Source organism: Arachis hypogaea, chromosome 1 (genome assembly GCF_003086295.3).
Source record: "Arachis hypogaea cultivar Tifrunner chromosome 1, arahy.Tifrunner.gnm2.J5K5, whole genome shotgun sequence".
In the NCBI taxonomy this organism is placed as follows: domain Eukaryota; kingdom Viridiplantae; phylum Streptophyta; class Magnoliopsida; order Fabales; family Fabaceae; genus Arachis; species Arachis hypogaea.
Window position 1 is genome coordinate 84,379,311 of NC_092036.1, and position 18,843 is coordinate 84,398,153.

General features: G+C 36.9%; 1 non-coding gene across 1 annotated transcript; it reads right to left on the reverse strand.

Annotated features, from left to right (window-relative positions):
- Positions 1 to 7,790: 7,790 nt before the first annotated feature.
- LOC112713579 (small nucleolar RNA R71) lies at positions 7,791 to 7,898 on the reverse strand. Its single transcript, XR_003158554.1, has one exon. It is a non-coding gene; the product is annotated as a small nucleolar RNA R71 (small nucleolar RNA).
- Positions 7,899 to 18,843: the final 10,945 nt, after the last annotated feature.

Below are 18,843 nucleotides of genomic sequence, written 5' to 3' on the forward strand. Positions count from 1 at the left end.
CAACTTGGCGTTTAACTCTAAGAGAAGCCTCTGCACGTGTAAAGCTCAAGCTCAGCCCAAGCACACACCAAGTGGGCTCTAGAAGTGGATTTCTACACTTAGAATTATTTCTGTAAACCCTAGTGGCTAGTTTAGTAGAAATAGAACTTTTTACTATTGTACAAGGGGTCCTTTTCCCTATTTTTGAATTCATATGTCTTTTATGGAGGCTGGCCATTCGGCCATGATTGGACCTTAATCACTTATGTATTTTCAATGGTGGAGTTTCTACACACCATAGATTAAGGGTGTGGAACTTTGCTGTACCTCGAGTTTTAATGCAATTACTATTACTTTCTATTCAATTTAGCTTATTCTTATTCTAAGATATCACTCGTACTTCAACCTGATGGATGTGATGATCCATGACACTCATCATCATCCGTCCTTAGGAACACATGCCTGACAACCACCTCCGTTCTATAAGCGAGAGCTAGAGTGTATATCTCTTGGTTCCTGATGCACGACGCATGGTCGCCCTCGCCTGACAACCGAGTCTTCCATTCCATGAGATCAGAGTCTTTGTGGTATATGCTAGAATCCATTGGCAGTATTCATGAGAATCTGGAAAGTCTAAACCTTGTCTGTGGTATTTTGAGTAGGATTCAGGGATTGAATGACTATGACGAGCTTCAAACTCGCGATTAAAAATAGAATAAAAAAATAGAAGAAACAGCACACCCTGGAGGAAGGGCTTACTGGTGTTTAAACGCCAGTATGGAGCATCTGGCTGGCGGTCAACACCAGAACAGACCATGGATCTGGCGTTGAACGCCAGAAACATGCAGCAATCTGGCGTTTAAACGCCAGGATTGCACACTGAGGAAAGCTGGTGTTCAACGCCAGAAACATGCTGTAGACTGGCGTTGAACACCCAAAACAAGCATAGAACTGGCATTTAACGCCAGAAATAACCATCAATCTGGCGTTAAATGCCAGGATTGCTTGCAGAGATGTAAATCCTTGACACCTCAGGATCTGTGGATCCCACAGGATCATCTCAGGATCTGCGGACCCCACAGGATCCCTACCTACCTCAACTCACCCTCTCTCTTTTTCACACAATCCAATAAACACTCTTCCCCAAAACCCTTCACCAATCACCTCAATCTCTCTTTCCCATCACCTCTTCACCACTCACATCCATCCACTCTTCCCCATAAACCCCACCCACCTTCAAAATTCAAAATCTCTTTCCCACCCAAACCCACCCTAAATGGCCGAATCTCCTCCCTCTCCCTTCACTATATAAACCCCTCTATCCCTCTTCATTTTCACACACTACAACCCTCTCTTCTTAACCTTGGCCAAAATCACACATCTCTCCCTTTCCTCCATATTTTCTTCTTCTTCTTCTTCTTCTTCTTCCTCTTCTTTTTTTTTTTTTGCTCGAGGGCGAGTAATATTTTATGTTTGGTGTGGCAAAAGCATAGCTTTTGTGTTTTTCCATAACCACTTATGGCACCTAAGGTTGGAAAAACCTCTAGAAAAGGGAAAGGGAAGACAAAAGTTTCCACCTCCGAGTCATGGGAGATGGAGAGATTCATCTCTAAAACCCATCAAGACCACTTCTATGAAGTTATGGCCAAGAAGAAGGTGATCCCTGAGGTCCCTTTCAAGCTCAAGAAAAATGAGTATCCGGAGATCCGACATGAGATTCAAAGAAGAGGTTGGGAAGTTCTTACCAACCCCATTCAACAAGTCAGAATCTTAATGGTTCAAGAGTTCAATGCCAATGCATGGATCACTAGGAAACATGATCAAAGTATAAAACCGAATCCAAAGAATTATCTTACAATGGTTCGGGGGAAATACTTAGATTTCAGTCCGGAAAATGTAAGGTTGGCATTCAACTTGCCTATGATGCAAGAAGATGCACGCCCCTACACTAGAAGGGTCAACTTTGATCAAAGGTTTGACCAAGTCCTTATGGACTAATGTGTGGAAGGAGCTCCATGGAGAAGAGACTCAAGAGGCAAGCCGGTTCAATTGAGAAGACTGGACCTTAAGCTTGTGGCTAGAGGATGGTTGGAGTTCATCCAACGCTCCATCATCCCCATTAGCAACCGATATGAAGTTATTGTGGATCGGGCCATTATGATCCATAGCATCATGATTGGAGAGGAAGTAGAAGTTCATGAAGTCATCTCTCTTGAATTCTACAAAATAGCTGAAAAGTCCTCCACCATGGAAAGGCTAGCTTTTCCTCATCTTATTTGCCATCTATGCTACTCAGCTGGAGTTATCATAGAAGGAGACATCCTCATTGAAGAGGACAAGCCCATCACTAAGAAGAGGATAGAGCAAACAAGAGAGGCCATCCATGGATCTCAAGAGATGCATGAGGAAGCTCATCATCAAGGAATCCCTGAGATGCCTCAAGAGATGCACTTTCCTCCCAATAACTATTGAGAACAACTCAACACTTCTCTAGAAGACTTGAGTTATAACATGGACCAACTAAGGGTGGAACACCAAGAGAACTCCATCATTCTCCATGAGATTAGAGAAGATCAAAGAGCAATGAGGGAGGAGCAACAAAGGCAAGGAAGAGACATAGAAGAGCTCAAGGACATCATTGGTCCTTCAAGAAGAAAGCGCCACCATCACTAAGGTGGACTCATTCCTTGTTCTTATTTCTCTGTTTTTTGGTTTTTAAGCTTCATATTTATCTATGTTTGTGTCTTGACTATATGATTATTAGTGTCTAGTAACTATGTCTTAAGGCTATGAATAAATTCCATGAATCCTTCACCTCTCTTAAATGAAAAATGTTTCTGATTCAAAAGAACAAGAAGTACATGAGTTTCAAATTTATCCTTGAAATTAGTTTAATTATATTGATGTGGTGATAATACTTTTTGTTTTCTGAATGAATGCTTGAACAGTGCATATTTTTTATCTTTTTATTTATGAATGTTAAAATTGTTGGCTCTTGAAAGAATGATGAACAAGAAAAATGTTATTGATGATCTCAAAAATCATGAAATTGATTCTTGAAGCAAGAAAAATCAGTAAAGAACAAAGCTTGCAAAAAAAAAAGTGGCAAAAAAATAGAAAGAAAAAGAAAAAGCAAGCAGAAAAGGCCAATAGCCCTTAAAACCAAAAGGCAAGGGTAAAAAGGATCCAAGGCTTTGAGCATCAATGGATAGGAGGGCCCAAGGAAATAAATCCAGGCTTAAGCGGCTAAATCAAGATGTCCCTAATCATGTGCTTGTGGCATGCAGGTCCAAGTGAAAAGCTTGAGACTGAGTGGTTAAAGTCATGATCTAAAGCAAAAAGAGTGTGCTTAAGAGCACTGGACACCTCTGACTGGGGACTTTAGCAAAGCTGAGTCACAATCTGAAAAGGTTCACCCAGTCATGTGTCTGTGGCATTTATGTATCCGGTGGTAATACTGGAAAACAAAGTGCTTAGGGCCACAGCCAAGACTCATAAAAGTAGCTGTGTTCAAGAATCAACATACTTAACTAGGAGAATCAATAACACTATCTAAACTCTAAGTTCCTATGGATGCCAATCATTCCAAACTTCAAAGGATAAAGTGAGATGCCAAAATTGTTCAGAAGCAAAAATTTACAAGTCCCGCTCATCTAATTAGAACTAATATTCATTGATGTTTTGAGATTCATAGTATATTCTCTTCTTTTTATCCTATTTGATTTTCAGTTTCTTGGGGACAAGCAACAATTTAAGATTGGTGTTGTGATGAGCGGATAATTTATACGCTTTTTGGCATTGTTTTTAGGTAGTTTTTAGTAGGATCTAGCTACTTTTAGGGATGTTTTCATTAGTTTTTATGCAAAATTCACATTTCTGGACTTTACTATGAGTTTGTGTGTTTTTATGTGATTTTAGGTATTTTCTGGCTGAAATTGAGGGACCTGAGCAAAACTCTGATAGAAGGCTGACAAAGGACTGCTGATGCTGTTAGATTCTGACCTCCCTACACTCGAAATGGATTTTCTAGAGGTACAGAACTTCAAATGGTGCGCTCACAATGGATTTGGAAAGTAGACATCCAGCGCTTTCCAGCAATATATAATAGTTCATACTTTGTTCAAGTTTAGACGACGCAAACTGGCGTCCAACGCCAGTTTCATGCTGCATTCTGGAGTCAAACGCCAAAAACACGTCACAATCCAGAGTTAAACGCCAAAAACACGTTACAACTTGGCGTTTAACTCCAAGAGAAGCCTCTGCACGTGTAAAGCTCAAGCTCAGCCCAAACACACACCAAGTGGGCCCCGGAAATGGATTTCTACACTTAGAATTATTTCTGTAAACCCTATTGGCTAGTTTAGTATAAATAGAACTTTTTACTATTGTACAAAGCGTCATTTTCCCTATTTTCGGATTCAAATGTCTTTTATAGGGGCTGGCCATTCGGCCATGCCTGGACCTTTATCACTTATGTATTTTCAACGGTGGAGTTTCTACACACCATAGATTAAGGGTGTGGAGCTTTGCTGTACCTCGAGTTTTAATGCAATTACTACTACTTTCTATTCAATTCAGCTTATTCTTGTTCTAAGATATCACTCGTACTTCAATCTGATGGATGTGATGATCTGTGACACTCATCATCATCCGTCCTTACGAACGCGTGCCTGACAACTACCTCTGTTCTACAAGCGGGAGCTAGAGTGTATATCTCTTGGGTTCTTGATGCACGACGCATGGTCGCCCTCGCCTAACAACCGAGCCTTCCATTCCATGAGATCAGAGTGTTGGTGGTATATGCTAGAATCCATTGGCAGTATTCATGAGAATCCGGAAAGTCTAAACCTTGTCTGTGGTATTCCGAGTAGGATTCAGGGATTGAATGACTATGACGAGCTTCAAACTCGCGATTGTTGGGCGTAGTGACAGACGCAAAAGGATCAATGGATCTTATTCCAACATGATCGAGAACCAACAGCTGATTAGCCATGCAGGAAACCGTAGAGGACCATTTTCATTGAAAGGATGGGAAGTAGCCATTGACAATGTTGACGCCCTACATACAGCTTGCCATGGAAAAGAGTATGAAGGATTGGATGAAAGCAGCAGGAGAGCAGAGATTCAGAAGGAACACAGCATCTCCATGCACTTATCTGAAATTCTCACCATTGAATTACATAAGTATCTCTATCTTTATTTTATGCTTTATTTATTATTATTTTTGAAACCTTTATAACCATTATAATCCGCCTAACTGAGATTTACAAGATGACCATAGCTTGCTTCATACCAACAATCTCCGTGGGATCGACCCTTACTCACGTAAGGTTTATTACTTGGGACGACCCAGTGCACTTGCTAGTTAGTTGTGTGAAATTATGACAAAGTGTGATTCATGTTTGAGAGCACTACCAAGTTTTTGGCACCATTATTGATGATCACAATTTCGTGCACCAAGTTTTTGGCGCCGTTGCCGGGGATTGTTCGAGTTTGGACAAATGACGGTTCATCTTGTTGCTCAAATTAGGTAATTTTCTTTTTGTTTTATTTTCAAAAATTTTTCAAAAATCTTTCAAAAAAAATTTTTACTTCTGTTTTCGAAAAATTATTCTAAATTTTTAAGAATGAATTCTAGTGTTTCATGAGTTATGTTGAAGCATGGCTGGCTGAAAAGCCATGTCTAACTCAATTGGATTGAGGCTTCCCCTTATCAGTATATGAAGTTGGATGAAGTATCAGATGTTGTATGTCTGATTTATATGCTAAAGCTTGGCTGGCCATTGGCCATGTCTAGTGTTTTGGACAGAAGCTTTCACAAAAGGCTTGGCTGGCTATTAAGCCATGTCTAATTCCTAGACCGGAGCTTTAGACTAACATTGCAAAGATTCCTAGAATTCTTATTAAAAATATTGAATTTCTTATTTTATTTTTCCTATATGTTTTCGAAAAAAAATAATAATACAAAAAATTGATAAATTCATAAAAACCAAAAATATTTTGTGTTTCTTTTTTGAGTCTTGTGTCATGTTTTAAGTTTGGTGTCAATTACATGTTCATCTTTTTCTTGCATTTCTACTCATGCATGGTGTTCTTCATGATCTTCAAGTTGTTCTTGGTAAGTCTTCTTGTTTGATATTCATATTTTCTTGTTTTGCGTTTTTTGTTGTTTTTCATATGCATTTTTGCATTCATAATGTCTAAGCATTGAAGATTTCTAAGTTTGGTGTCTTGCATGTTTTTCTTTTCTTGAAAAATTTTCAAAAATATGTTCTTGATGTTCATCTTGACATTCAAAGTGTTCTTGGTGTTCATCTTGACATTCATAGTGTTCTTGCATGCATTATGTGTTTTGATTCATAATTTTCATGTTGTGAGTCATTTTTGTGTTTTTCTCTCTCTCCTCATTTAAAATTCAAAAAAAAAAAATATCTTTTCCTTATTTTACTCATAATTTTTGAAAATTTGAGTTGACTTCGTCAAAAAAATTTTTAACTTAGCTATTTCTTATAAGTCAAGTCAAACTTTCAATTTTAAAAATCTTATCTTTTCAAAATCTTTTTTCTTATCTTTATTTCAAAATTTCGAAAACTTAACTAACAATTAATGTGATTGATTCAAAAATTTGAAGTTTGTTACTTTCTTGTTAAGGAAGGTTCAATCTTTAAATTCTGGAGTCATATCTTTTAGTTTCTTGTTAGTCAAGTAATCAATTTTAATTTTAAAAAATCAAATCTTTTTCAAAATATCTTTTTCAATCATATATTTTCAAAAGATCTTTTTTAAATCATATCTTTTTCAAAATTTGATTTCAAAAATATCTTCTCTAACTTCTTATCTTTTCAAAATTGATATTTCAAATATTTTTCAACTAACTAATTGACTTTTGTTTGTTTCTTATCTTTTTCAAAACCACCTAACTACTTTCCACACTCTAATTTTCGAAAACTATCTCCCTCTTTTTCAAATTTTTTTTTTAACTAATTGTTTCAAATTTTAATTTTAATTTTATTTTTTCTCTTAATTTTCAAAAATCAATAACCTTTTTTTAATTTTATTTTCGAATTTCTCCCTCTCTCATCTCTTTCTATTTATTTATTCATTTACTAACACTTCTCTTCCACTCAAGAATTCGAACCCACTATCTTCCCCCTTGTGTTTGGATTCTTAACTCTTTTCCTTCTTCTATTCCTTTCTTCTTCTACTAACATAAAGGAATCTCTATACTGTGACATAGAGGATTCCTCTTCCTTTTCTATTATCTTCTTTTTCATATGAGCAAGAACAAGGAAAAAGGCATTTTTGTTGAAGTTGATCCTGAACCTGAAAGGACTCTGAAGAGAAAACTAAGAGAAGCTAAATTACAACAAGCCAGAGACAACCTTACTGAAATTTTCGAACAAGAAAAGGATATGGCAGCCGAACCCAACAACAATAATGAAAGGAGGATGCTTGGTGATTATACTACACCTACTTCCAAATTTGATGGAAGAAGCATCTCAATCCCTTCCATTAGAGCAGACAACTTTGAGCTGAAACCTCAACTAGTTGCTCTAATGCAACAGAACTGCAAGTTTCATGGACTTCCATCAGAAGATCCCTACCAGTTTTTAACTGATTTTTTGCAGATCTGTGAAACTGTTAAGACTAATGGAGTAGATCCTGAAGTCTACAGGCTCATGCTTTTCCCTTTTGCTGTAAGAGACAAAGCTAGAACATGGCTAGACTCACAACCTAAAGATAGCCTGGACTCTTGGGATAAGCTGGTCACGGCCTTCATGGCTAAGTTCTTTCCTCCTCAAAAGCTGAGCAAGCTTAGAGTGGATGTTTAGACCTTCAAACAAAAAGATGGTGAATCCCTCTATGAAGCTTGGGAAAGATACAAGCAGATGACCAAAAGGTGCCCTTCTGACATGCTTTCAGAGTGGACCATTTTGGATATATTCTATTATGGTCTATCTGAGTTCTCTAAGATGTCACTGAACCATTATGCATGTGGATCTATTAACCTAAAGAAAATGCCTGCAGAAGCTCAAGAATTCATTGACATGGTTGCAAATAAAAAATTCATGTACACCTCTGAGAGGAATCCTGTGAGTAATGGGACACCTCAGAAGAGGAGAGTTCTTGAAATTGATGCTCTGAATGCCATATTGGCTCAGAACAAAATGTTAACTCAGCAAGTCAACATGATTTCTCAAAGTCTAAATGGATGGTAAAATGCATCCAACAGTACTAAAGAGGCATCTTCTGAAGATGAAGCTTATGATCCTGAGAACCCTGCAATAGCAGAGGTAAATTACATGGGTGAACCTTACGGAAACACCTATAATTCTTCGTGGAGAAATCATTCAAATTTTTCATGGAAGGATCAACAAAAGCCTCAACAAGGCTTTAATAATGGTGGAAGAAATAAGCTCAGCAATAGTAAGCCTTTTCCATCATCTTCTCAGCAACAGACAGAGAATTCTGAGCAGAGCACCTCTAACTTAGCAAACATAGTCTCTGATCTGTCTAAGGCCACTTTAAGTTTCATGAGTGAAACAAGGTCCTTCATCACTGAAACTCCTTATAGTACTCTCCTAAGCAATACAGAAGAGAATCCAAAAAGAGAGTGCAAGGCCATTGATATTGTCAATATGGCCGTATTCAAGGAGGAAGGGGAGGACGTGAATTCCAGTGAGGAAGACCTCATGGGACGTCTCTCAAGCAAGAAGGAGTTCCCTATTGAGGACCTAAAGGAATCTGAGGCTCATATAGAGACCATAGAGATTCCATTAAACCTCCTTCTGCCATTCATGAGCTCTGAAGACTATTCTTCCTCTGAAGAGGATGAAGATGTAACTCGAGAGCAAGTTGCTCAATATCTATGAACCATCATGAAACTAAATGCCAAGTTGTTTGGTAATGAGACTTGGGAAGGAGAACATCCCTTGCTCATTAGTGAACTAGATACTTGGGTTCAGTAAACTCTACCTCAAAAGAGACAAAATCCTGGTAAATTCTTAATACCATGTACCATGGGCACCATGACCTTTGAGAAGGCTCTGTGTGACCTAGGGTCAGGCATAAATCTTATGCCACTCTTTGTAATGGAGAAGCTGGGGATCATTGAGGTATAGCCTGCCATATTCTTATTAAAGATGGCAGACAGATCACAAAGACAAGCTTATGGATTAGTAGAGGACGTGTTAGTGAAGGTTAAAGGCCTCTACATTCCTGCTGATTTCATAATCTTAGACACTAGGAAGGAGGAGGATGAATGCATCATCCTTGGAAGACCATTCCTAGCCATAACAGGAGCTGTGATTGATGTTGGCAGAGGAGAGCTAGTCCTTCAATTAAATGGGGACTACCTTGTGTCTAAAGCTCAAGGATCTTCTTCTACAACCATGGAGAGGAAGCATGAAAAGATTCTCTCAATACAGAGTCAAACAAAGCCCCCACAATCAAACTCTAAGTTTGGTGCTGGGAGGCCACAACCAAACTCTAAGTTTGGTGTTAAACCCCCACATTCAAACTCTAAGTTTGGTATTGGGAGTCCACAACATTGACCTGATCACCTGTGAGGCTCCATGAGAGCCCACTGTCAAGCTACTAACATTAAAGAAGTGCTTATTGGGAGGCAACCCAATTTTTATTTATCTAATTCTATTTTTATTTTTATTATGTTTTATTAGGTTCATGATCATGTGGAGTCACAAAACAAATACTAAAATTAAAAATAGAATCAAAAATAGTAGAAGAAATAGCACACCCTAGAGGAAGGGCTTACTAGCGTTTAAACGCCAATAACGAGCATCTGGCTGGCGTTCAACGCCAGAACTGAGCATGGATCTGGCGTTGAATGCCAGAAACATGCAACAATCTAGCATTTAAACGCCAAGATTGCAAACTAAGGAAAGCTGGCGTTCAATGCCAGAAACATGCTGCAGACTGGCGTTGAACGCCCAAAACAAGCATAGAACTGGCGTTTAACGCCAGAAACAAGCATCAATCTGGCGTTAAACACCAGGATTGCATACGGAGGGCGTTTTACACGCCTCATTGGTGCAGGGATGTAAATCCTTGACACCTCAGGATCTGTGGACCCCACAGGATCATCTCAGGATCTGTGGACCCCACAGGATCCATACCTACCTCAACCCACCCTCTCTCTCTTTTTCACACAATCCAATAAACACTCTTCCCCAAAACCCTTCACCAATCACCTCAATCTCTCTTCCCCATCACCTCTTCACCACTCACATCCATCCACTCTTCCCCATAAACCCCACCTACCTTCAAAATTCAAAATCTCTTTCCCACTTAAACCCACCTTAAATGGCCGAATCTCCTCCCTCTCCCTTCACTATATAAACCCCTCTATCCCTCTTCATTTTCACACACCACAACCCTCTCTTCTTAACCTTGGCCGAAATCACACACCTCTCCCTTTCCTCCATATTTTCTTCTTCTTCTTCTTCTTCTTTCTTCTTTTGCTCGAGGGCGAGCAATATTCTAAGTTTGGTGTGGCAAAAGCATAGCTTTTTTGTTTTTCCATAACCACTTATGGCACCTAAGGCTGGAGAAACCTCTAGAAAAGGGAAAGGGAAGACAAAAGCTTCCACCTCCGAGTCATGGGAGATGGAGAGATTCATCTCTAAAGCCCATCAAGACCACTTCTATAAAGTTGTGGCCAGGAAGAAGGTGATCCCTGAGGTCCCTTTCAAGCTCAAGAAAAATGAGTATCCAGAGATCTGACATGAGATTCAAATAAGAGGTTGGGAAGTTCTTACCAATCCCATTCAACAAGTCAGAATCTTAATGGTTCAAGAGTTCTGTGCCAATGCATGGATCACTAGGAACCATAATCAAAGTATGAACCCGAATCCAAAGAATTATCTTATAATGGTTCAGTGGAAATACTTAGATTTCAGTCCTGAAAATGTAAGGCTGGCATTTAACTTGCCTATAATGCAAGAAGATGCACGCCCCTACACTAGAAGGGTCAACTTTGATTAAAGGTTGGACCAAGTTCTTATGGGAAACCGTAGAGGACCATTTTCAGTGAGAGGATGGGAAGTAGCCATTGACAACAGTGATGCCCTACATATATGAAGGATTGGATGAAAGCAGCTGGAAAGCAGAGATTCAGAAGGAACACAGCATCTCCATGCACTTATCTGAAATTCCCACCATTGAATTACATAAGTATCTCTATATTTATTTTATGCTTTATTTTTTATTATTTTCGAAACCTTTATAACCATTATAATCCGCCTAACTGAGATTTACAAGATGACCATAGCTTGCTTCATACCAACAATCTCCGTGGGATCGACCCTTACTCACGTAAGGTTTATTACTTGGATGACCCAGTGCACTTGCTGGTTAGTTGTGCGAAGTTGTGATAAAGTGTGATTCACGTTTGAGAGCGCTACCAAGTTTTTGGCGCCATTGTTGATGATCACAATTTCGTGCACCAAGCATCCAATGAGATGTGAAGAAGAAAGGAGAAAAGATAAAGAATTGTAGGTAAAGAGGAGAAGGAAGTAGAATTGAATGAATAGAGATGAGAAGGGAAGAAGTATAAATAGGAAAAGTAAATAAAAATTAAAATATTTTTATTTTTATTTTATTTATTATTTATTTTTGAAAATTAAATTAATTAATTTAAAATGGTTTGAATTTTAATTGTTAAATTTTCGAAATTAGAAGAGGGAAGAGAAAAATAAGTTTTCAAAAATTAAGAAAGATGAGAGTTAGTTAGGTGGTTTTGAGAAACAAGAGAGAGAGAAAAAGATATTATTTTCAAAAATTAAGGAAGAGAAGAGTTAGTTAGGAGGTTTTGAAAAAGAAGAGAGAGAAGATAAGATATTAATTAAGAAAATATTTTTAATTTAAAAAAATAAAATAGAGGATAAGATAATAAGAGATTTGAAATTGAAATTGAAAAAAATTTAATTTTAAAATTGAAATTTGCAAAAGAGAATATATGATTTTTGAATTTTGAAAAAGATATGATTTTTATTTTTGAAAACTTGACAACTAAGATATGATAAGATAAATTTTTAAATTGAAATATGAATTTTTATGCTAATTTTCGAAAATTATGGTTAAGATAAGATAGAAAAGATATTTTTCATTTTTTTGAACTTAATGATGAAAGAGAAAAATACAAAAAAGACACAAGACTTAAAATTTTCAGATCTAGCACCCTTGTTTTTCAAAAATTTTGGAGGGAAACACTAAGGGACACCAAACTTAAAAGTTGTAAGATCAAGACACATATAAGACTCAAGAACACCTTCAATAAACACAAGAACAGAAAGAACAAAGTTTAAAGACTCAAAGAATTCAAGAACATAAAAAAAACACCAAACTTAAAGTTTTTAGAAAACTCAACACAAACTTTCGAAAAACACAAGAAAATAAACAAGAAATACCAAACCAAAAAATTGAAACAAGATTTAAACAAAGAAAAATTATTTTTGAAAAATTTTTAGAAAGAAGGACTCAAAGAGAATGCTTAGGATGCCAGAAATAAACTATATGAAAAAGGTTTTTGAAAAGTTTTAAAATTTTTGTAATTAAAAAGCATGAACATGTAGGACGCAAACCAAGAACATGAATTAAACAAAGAAAAGAAAAAATATTTTTGAAAAAATTTTGAAATTTTCAAAAATTTGAAGAAGAAGAAAATAAAAATAAAAGACTTTAATCAAAGTTATACTCTTGCCAAAAATCAAAGACTCAACAAAAACATAAATTAAACAAAGAAAAAGATTTTACTTTTTTCGAAAAATAAGAAGAAGAAAAACAAAAATTAAAGGACTCAAATCAAAAACAAAGATCAAACAAAGAAAAGAAAAGTATTTTTGAAAAAGCTTTTATTTTTTTGAAAAAAATAAGAAAAAGAAAATGAAAATAAAAGGACTCCAAAAAAATTTAAAATTACCTGATCTAAGGAGCAAGACAATCCTTCAGTTTGTCCAAACTCAACAATCGCTGGCAATGGCGCCAAAAACATGGTAGCACAAATCCCACACCTTTTCGTACTGTTGTACCAGCATGTACACTGAGTCGTCCAAGTAATACCTGAGCGAGTCAGGGTCGATCCCACGAGGATTGTGGCTTGAAGCAAGCTATGGTTGTCTTATAGGTATTAGCCAGGAAGAATCAGAAGGTTGTTGGATAATTAATAGTAATGTTGTATATGAAAGGTATAAAGCAAAAGAGGTAGAAAATACTGATAGGAATAGAGTCGAGAGTTGGAGTTGCTTTGTCTTTCTGAGTTAACTCTGGTACTACTATCTTCCTTGTAACACCCTAACTTTTAGCACGTCATGATCGTGCCAAAAGTAAGGCATTACTAACCTGTTTTCCTTATTAACTATTTAATATTGAGCCTTTAGTTCGGTATCGTGTTTCAGTTTTATAGAAAACTCCAGAAAATTGTTTTTAGTAATTAAAAATCACATATCAAAGATATTCAAATAATAATAATCACATAGTTATTAATAATAATAAATACTATACAATTGAATTCAATATGAAACTCGAATACAATTCCTATCCCTCTGTATAAAATAAAATCTAAAATAACAAAGGCGAGGGAATTCTATGAAAGTAACTCAACAAATAACTTAACTCAAATAAAACTAATAACCATCCGTAGCTTCAAACTTAGTCTTCGAACCTGTGTCACTGAAAGGGTGGAAGATTTTAGGGTGAGAACAAATCACGCGTTCTCAGTAGGAAATGGAAATGCCGTAAGAGTAATGAAATAAAATGCAAATAATTAACTTTACTCAATAAAACTATATTTTTATCAAACCTTTTGAAAATACTTTTTACTATTACTTATTACTTTATATAATTAATTACCTTCTTTAAATTTTTAAACTTAAGACAAATCTCAATCATAACCTCAGTTCTCAGTCACCTCAATACACAAACTAATAGCACAGGAAACAGATCAACACCCAAACAAATAGCAATAAAACAAACAGCACAATCACAAAGAGACAAGATAAGCAAACACAATCAAATGCAAATATGGAAACAATGATAATGCATGTTGATGAGCGGATATTTTATACGCTTTTTGGGGTGTTTTCACATAGTTTTTAGTAGGATCTAGCTAATTTTTTGTACATTTTTATTAGTTTTTATGCGAAAATCACATTTATGGACTTTACCATGAGTTTGTGTGTTTTTCTGTGATTTCAGGTATTTTCTGGCTAAAATTGAGGGACCTGAGCAAAAATCTGATTTAGAGGCTGAAAAAGGATTGCAGATGCTGTTGGATTCTGACCTCTCTACACTCGAAATAGAATTTTTGGAGCTACAGGAGTCCAAATGGCACGCTCTGAATTGCGTTGGAAAGTAGACATCCTCGGCTTTCCATTAATATATAATAGTTCATACTTTACCCAAGTTTAGATGATGCAAACTGGCGTTCAATGCCAGCTTTCTGCCATATTCTGGCGTTAAACGCTAGAAACAAGTTACAAACCAGAGTTAAGTGCCAAAAACAGGTTACAAACTGGCGTTTAACTCCAAGAATAGCCTATGCACGTGAAAGCTTCAATGCTCAGCCCCAGCACACACCATGTGGGCCCCAGAAGTGGATTTCTGCACTATCTATCTTAGTTTACTCATTTTTTGAAAACCTAGGTTACTAGTTGAGTATAAAAACTACTTTTAGAGATATATTTTGTACCTCATGAAATTTTACATCTGAATTTGTATCTTTGATGGCATGAGTCTCTAAACCCCATGGTTCGGGGTAAGGAGCTTTGCTGTGTCTCGATGAACTAATGCAATTATTTATGTTTTCTATTCAATCACGCTTGTTTCTATTCTAAGATGTTCGTTCGCACTTCAATATGATGAATGTGATGATCCGTGAAACTCATCACCATTCTTAACCTATGAATGCCTGCCTGACAACCACTTCCGTTCTACCTTAGATTGAATGGATGTCTCTTGGGTTCCTGGCTCATGAGTTTGACTGCCTCTCCTGACAATAGAGCATTCAAATCCGTGAGATCAGAGTCTTCGTGGTATAAGCTAGAATCAATTGGCACCATTCCTGAGATCTGAAAAGTGTAAACCTTATTTGTGGTATTTCGAGTAAGATCCGGGAAGGGATGACTGTGACAAGCTTCAAACTCATGAATGCTGGGCGTGGTGACAGACGTAAAAGGATCAATGGATCCTATTCCAACATTAGTGAGAATCAACAAATGATTAGCCATGTACATGGACCATTTTCATTGAGAGGACGGGTCGTAGCCACTGACAACGATGATCCACCAACATACAGCTTGCCATAGAAGGAGACCTACGTGCGTGAAGAAGAAGACAGTAGGAAAGCAGAAGTCAAAAGGATAGAGCATCTCCAAAACTCCAACACATTCTCCATTACTGCATAACAAGTATTCATTTCATGATCTTTCACTTTTCACAGTTAAAACTAAGAACCACTATTGATATCCTGACTAAGAATAATACGATAACCATAGCTTGCTTCAAGCTAGCAATCTCCGTGGGATCGATTCTTACTCACATAAGGTATTACTTGGACGACCTAGTGCACTTGCTGGTTAGTTGTGTGGAATTACATAGTGTGAGTGTAATTTTCGTGCATCAAGTTTTTGATGCCGTTGTCGGGGATTGTTCGAGTTTGAACAACTGACGATTTATTTTGTTACTTAGATTAGGAAAAATTCGTCTTTTTGGTTTAGAGTCTTTACTTTCTTTTCAAAAGATAATTTTTTTTTCAAAAATATTATTTTTCTCTATTAATTGTTAGTTTCTCATTGAGTCTAGTTGCATGTTTTAAGTTTGGTGTCCTTTGTGTTTTTGTCATCTAAAAAAATAGTTTTTATCTGTTCAATCCTTGCATTTGTTGAATGTGCCTATCTTCTTGGAAATAGTTGCCCCTTTGAGTCTTTCTTTCTAAAATATTTTTAAAAAATAATTTTTCTTTGATTAAATCTTGTGCCAAATCTTAAGTTTGGTGTTCTCTTGTTAATTTTTCTTTAGTTTTCGAAAATTTTATTGTTTTCTAAAAAGTTTAAGTTTGGTATTCTTTCTTTTGTTCTTGTTGTTCTTGAGTCTTCTTTGTGCTTTGATCTTAAAATTTTTAAGTTTGGTGTGCCTTGGTGTTTTGCCTCCAAAATTTTTGAAAACAAGGAACATTGGATCTAAAAATTTTAAGTCTTGTGACTTTTGTGTATTTTTCTCTTTCACAATAAAATTCAAAAAAAAATATCTTTTCCTTTAATTGCTCATAATTTTTGAATCCCTTGGGTTGACTTAGTCAAAATTTTTCAAATCATACCCTTTTAAGATTTTTAAAGTCATATCTTTTTCAAAAACATCCTAACCACTTTGTCTCTCCTCATTTTCTCGAAAATCCTCATAAATTATTTTCAAATATTTTTTTATTTATTTTAGTTTTTTATTTTATTTTATTTTATTATTTCGAAAAAATTTTTTAATAAATAAATATAATAAAATAAATAAAATAAATCCACATCATCTCCCTTTCTCCATCATGGACCTAAGTGGAAATGAACAGTCCAGAAGGACTCTGAGTTCATATGCTAACCCCACTACTGCTTCATATGGGAGTAGTATCTGTATACCCTCCATCGGAGTCAGTAGTTTTAAGTTGAATCCTCAGCTCATTATCATGGTGCAGCAAAATTGCCAGTATTTTGGTCTTCCACAAGAAGAACCTACTGAGTTTCTGGCACAGTTCTTACAAATTGCTGACATAGTACATGATAAGGAAGTAGATCAGAATGTCTACAGATTATTACTATTTCTTTTTGCTGTAAAAGACCAAGCTAAGAGGTGGTTAAATAACCAACCTAAAGCTAGCATAAGAACATGGAAACAATTGTTAGACAAATTCCTGAATCAATATTTCCCACCCAAGAGGATGACACAGCTAAGGCTGAACATCCATGGCTTTAAACAAGGGGATAATGAATTCCTTTACAATGCCTGGGAGAGGTACAGAGAGATGTTAAGGAAATGCCCTTCTGAAATATTTTCAGAACGGGTGCAGTTAGACATCTTCTACTACAGGCTTACATCAAAAGCTTAGATATCTCTAGACCATTCACCTGGTGGCTCTATACACATGAGAAAAATAATTGAAGAGGCTCAAGAGCTCATTGATACAGTTGCTAGAAATTAGCATCTGTTCTTAAGTAGTGAGTCCTCCACAAAAGAAGAGGCTAAGGCAGTATCCACTAAACTTAGTCCTCTAGAACAAGTTGCTAAAATCAATCAGCAATTATGTTATCTGACAGAACAGTTGGCAGAATTTAAAGAGATGTTACAAGACACTAAGGATGCTAACAGGAATATGGAAGCACAACTTGACTAGACAAGACAGCATTATCAAAACAGATAACAGAAGAGTGCCAAGCAGTTTCATTAAGGAGTGGAAAAATATTGAATACCTCAACTCAAAGCAGCAGAAAGTCAAGAAAAGTACAAATAATAGAGGATGAGTAGACTGCTAACCAAAATCCCTCTAAGGACAGTAAGAGCCCATAGTGGAATGATGCTGGCATTCAAACGCCAGAAAAAGGTGAAAAACTGGCGTTAAACGCCCAGTGGACACCCAGCTCTGGCGTTCAAACGCCAGAAAAGGGAGAAAAATTGGCGTTAAATGCCCAATCCATGTTCAATTCTGGCGTTCAAACGCCAGAAAAGGGAGGGAATCTGGCGTTAAACGCCAATCCAGCCCCCAATCATGGCGTTCAAACGCCTATGAGGGGTTAGACACTTGCAAGTGCTGATAATAACTCCCTCAAGAAGGCTTCTCAACCTACCTTAGTAGGAAATAAACCTGCAGCAACCAAGGTTGAAGACTACAAAGCCAAAATACCTTATCCTCAGAAACTTTGCCAAACGGAACTGGATAAATAATTTGCCCACTTTGCAAACTATCTCAGGACTCTTGAAATCAAGATTCCGTTTGCAGAGGCACTTGAGCAAATACCCTCTTATGCTAAGTTCATGAAAGTGATCTTAAGCCATAAGAAGGATTGGAGAGAAACTGAATGCTATTGAAGCAATGAAGCACCCAGACACATTAAAAGACTGCATACGTGTTAATATTATTGACTCCCTGGTACAGGAGATCAATATGGCTGAGAGTCTCGAATCAGAGCTAGAGGATATCATTAATGATGTTCAGCCTGATCTGGAAGAACCAGAGGAAATAAAAAAACCTTTGAAAATTCCTCAGGAAGAGGAGAAATCTCCTAAACCCGAGCTCAAACCACTACTACCATCCCTAAAATTACATTTATGGGAGAAGGTAAAACTTTTCCTGTAATCATAAGCTCTGCTTTAGAGCCACAGGAAGAGAAAGCACTAATTCAGGTGCCAAAGACACACAAGACAGCTCTTGAGTGGTCCATTAGTGATCTCGAGGACATTAGCCCAGCTAGATGTTTGCACAAGATCCTACTGAAGGATAATGCCAAGCCAGTGGTTCAACCACAACGGCGGCTGAATCCAGCCACGAAGAAGGTGGTGCAGAAAGAGGTCACTAAATTACTAGAGGCTGGGATTATCTATCCCGTTTCTGATAGCCCCTGGGTGAGCCCTGTCCAAGTTGTACCCAAAAAGGGAGGCATGACAGTGGTTCCTTTACCATTTATAGACCAAATGCTAGAAAGGGATGGCTACTCAGGCTATAACCAAATTGCAGTAGATCCCTAGGATCAAGAAAAAACAGCATTCACATGCCCATCTGGAGTATTTGCCTACAGAAGGATGCCCTTTGGTCTGTAATGCACCAGCAACCTTTCAGAGATGCATACTCTCTATCTTCTCTAATATGGT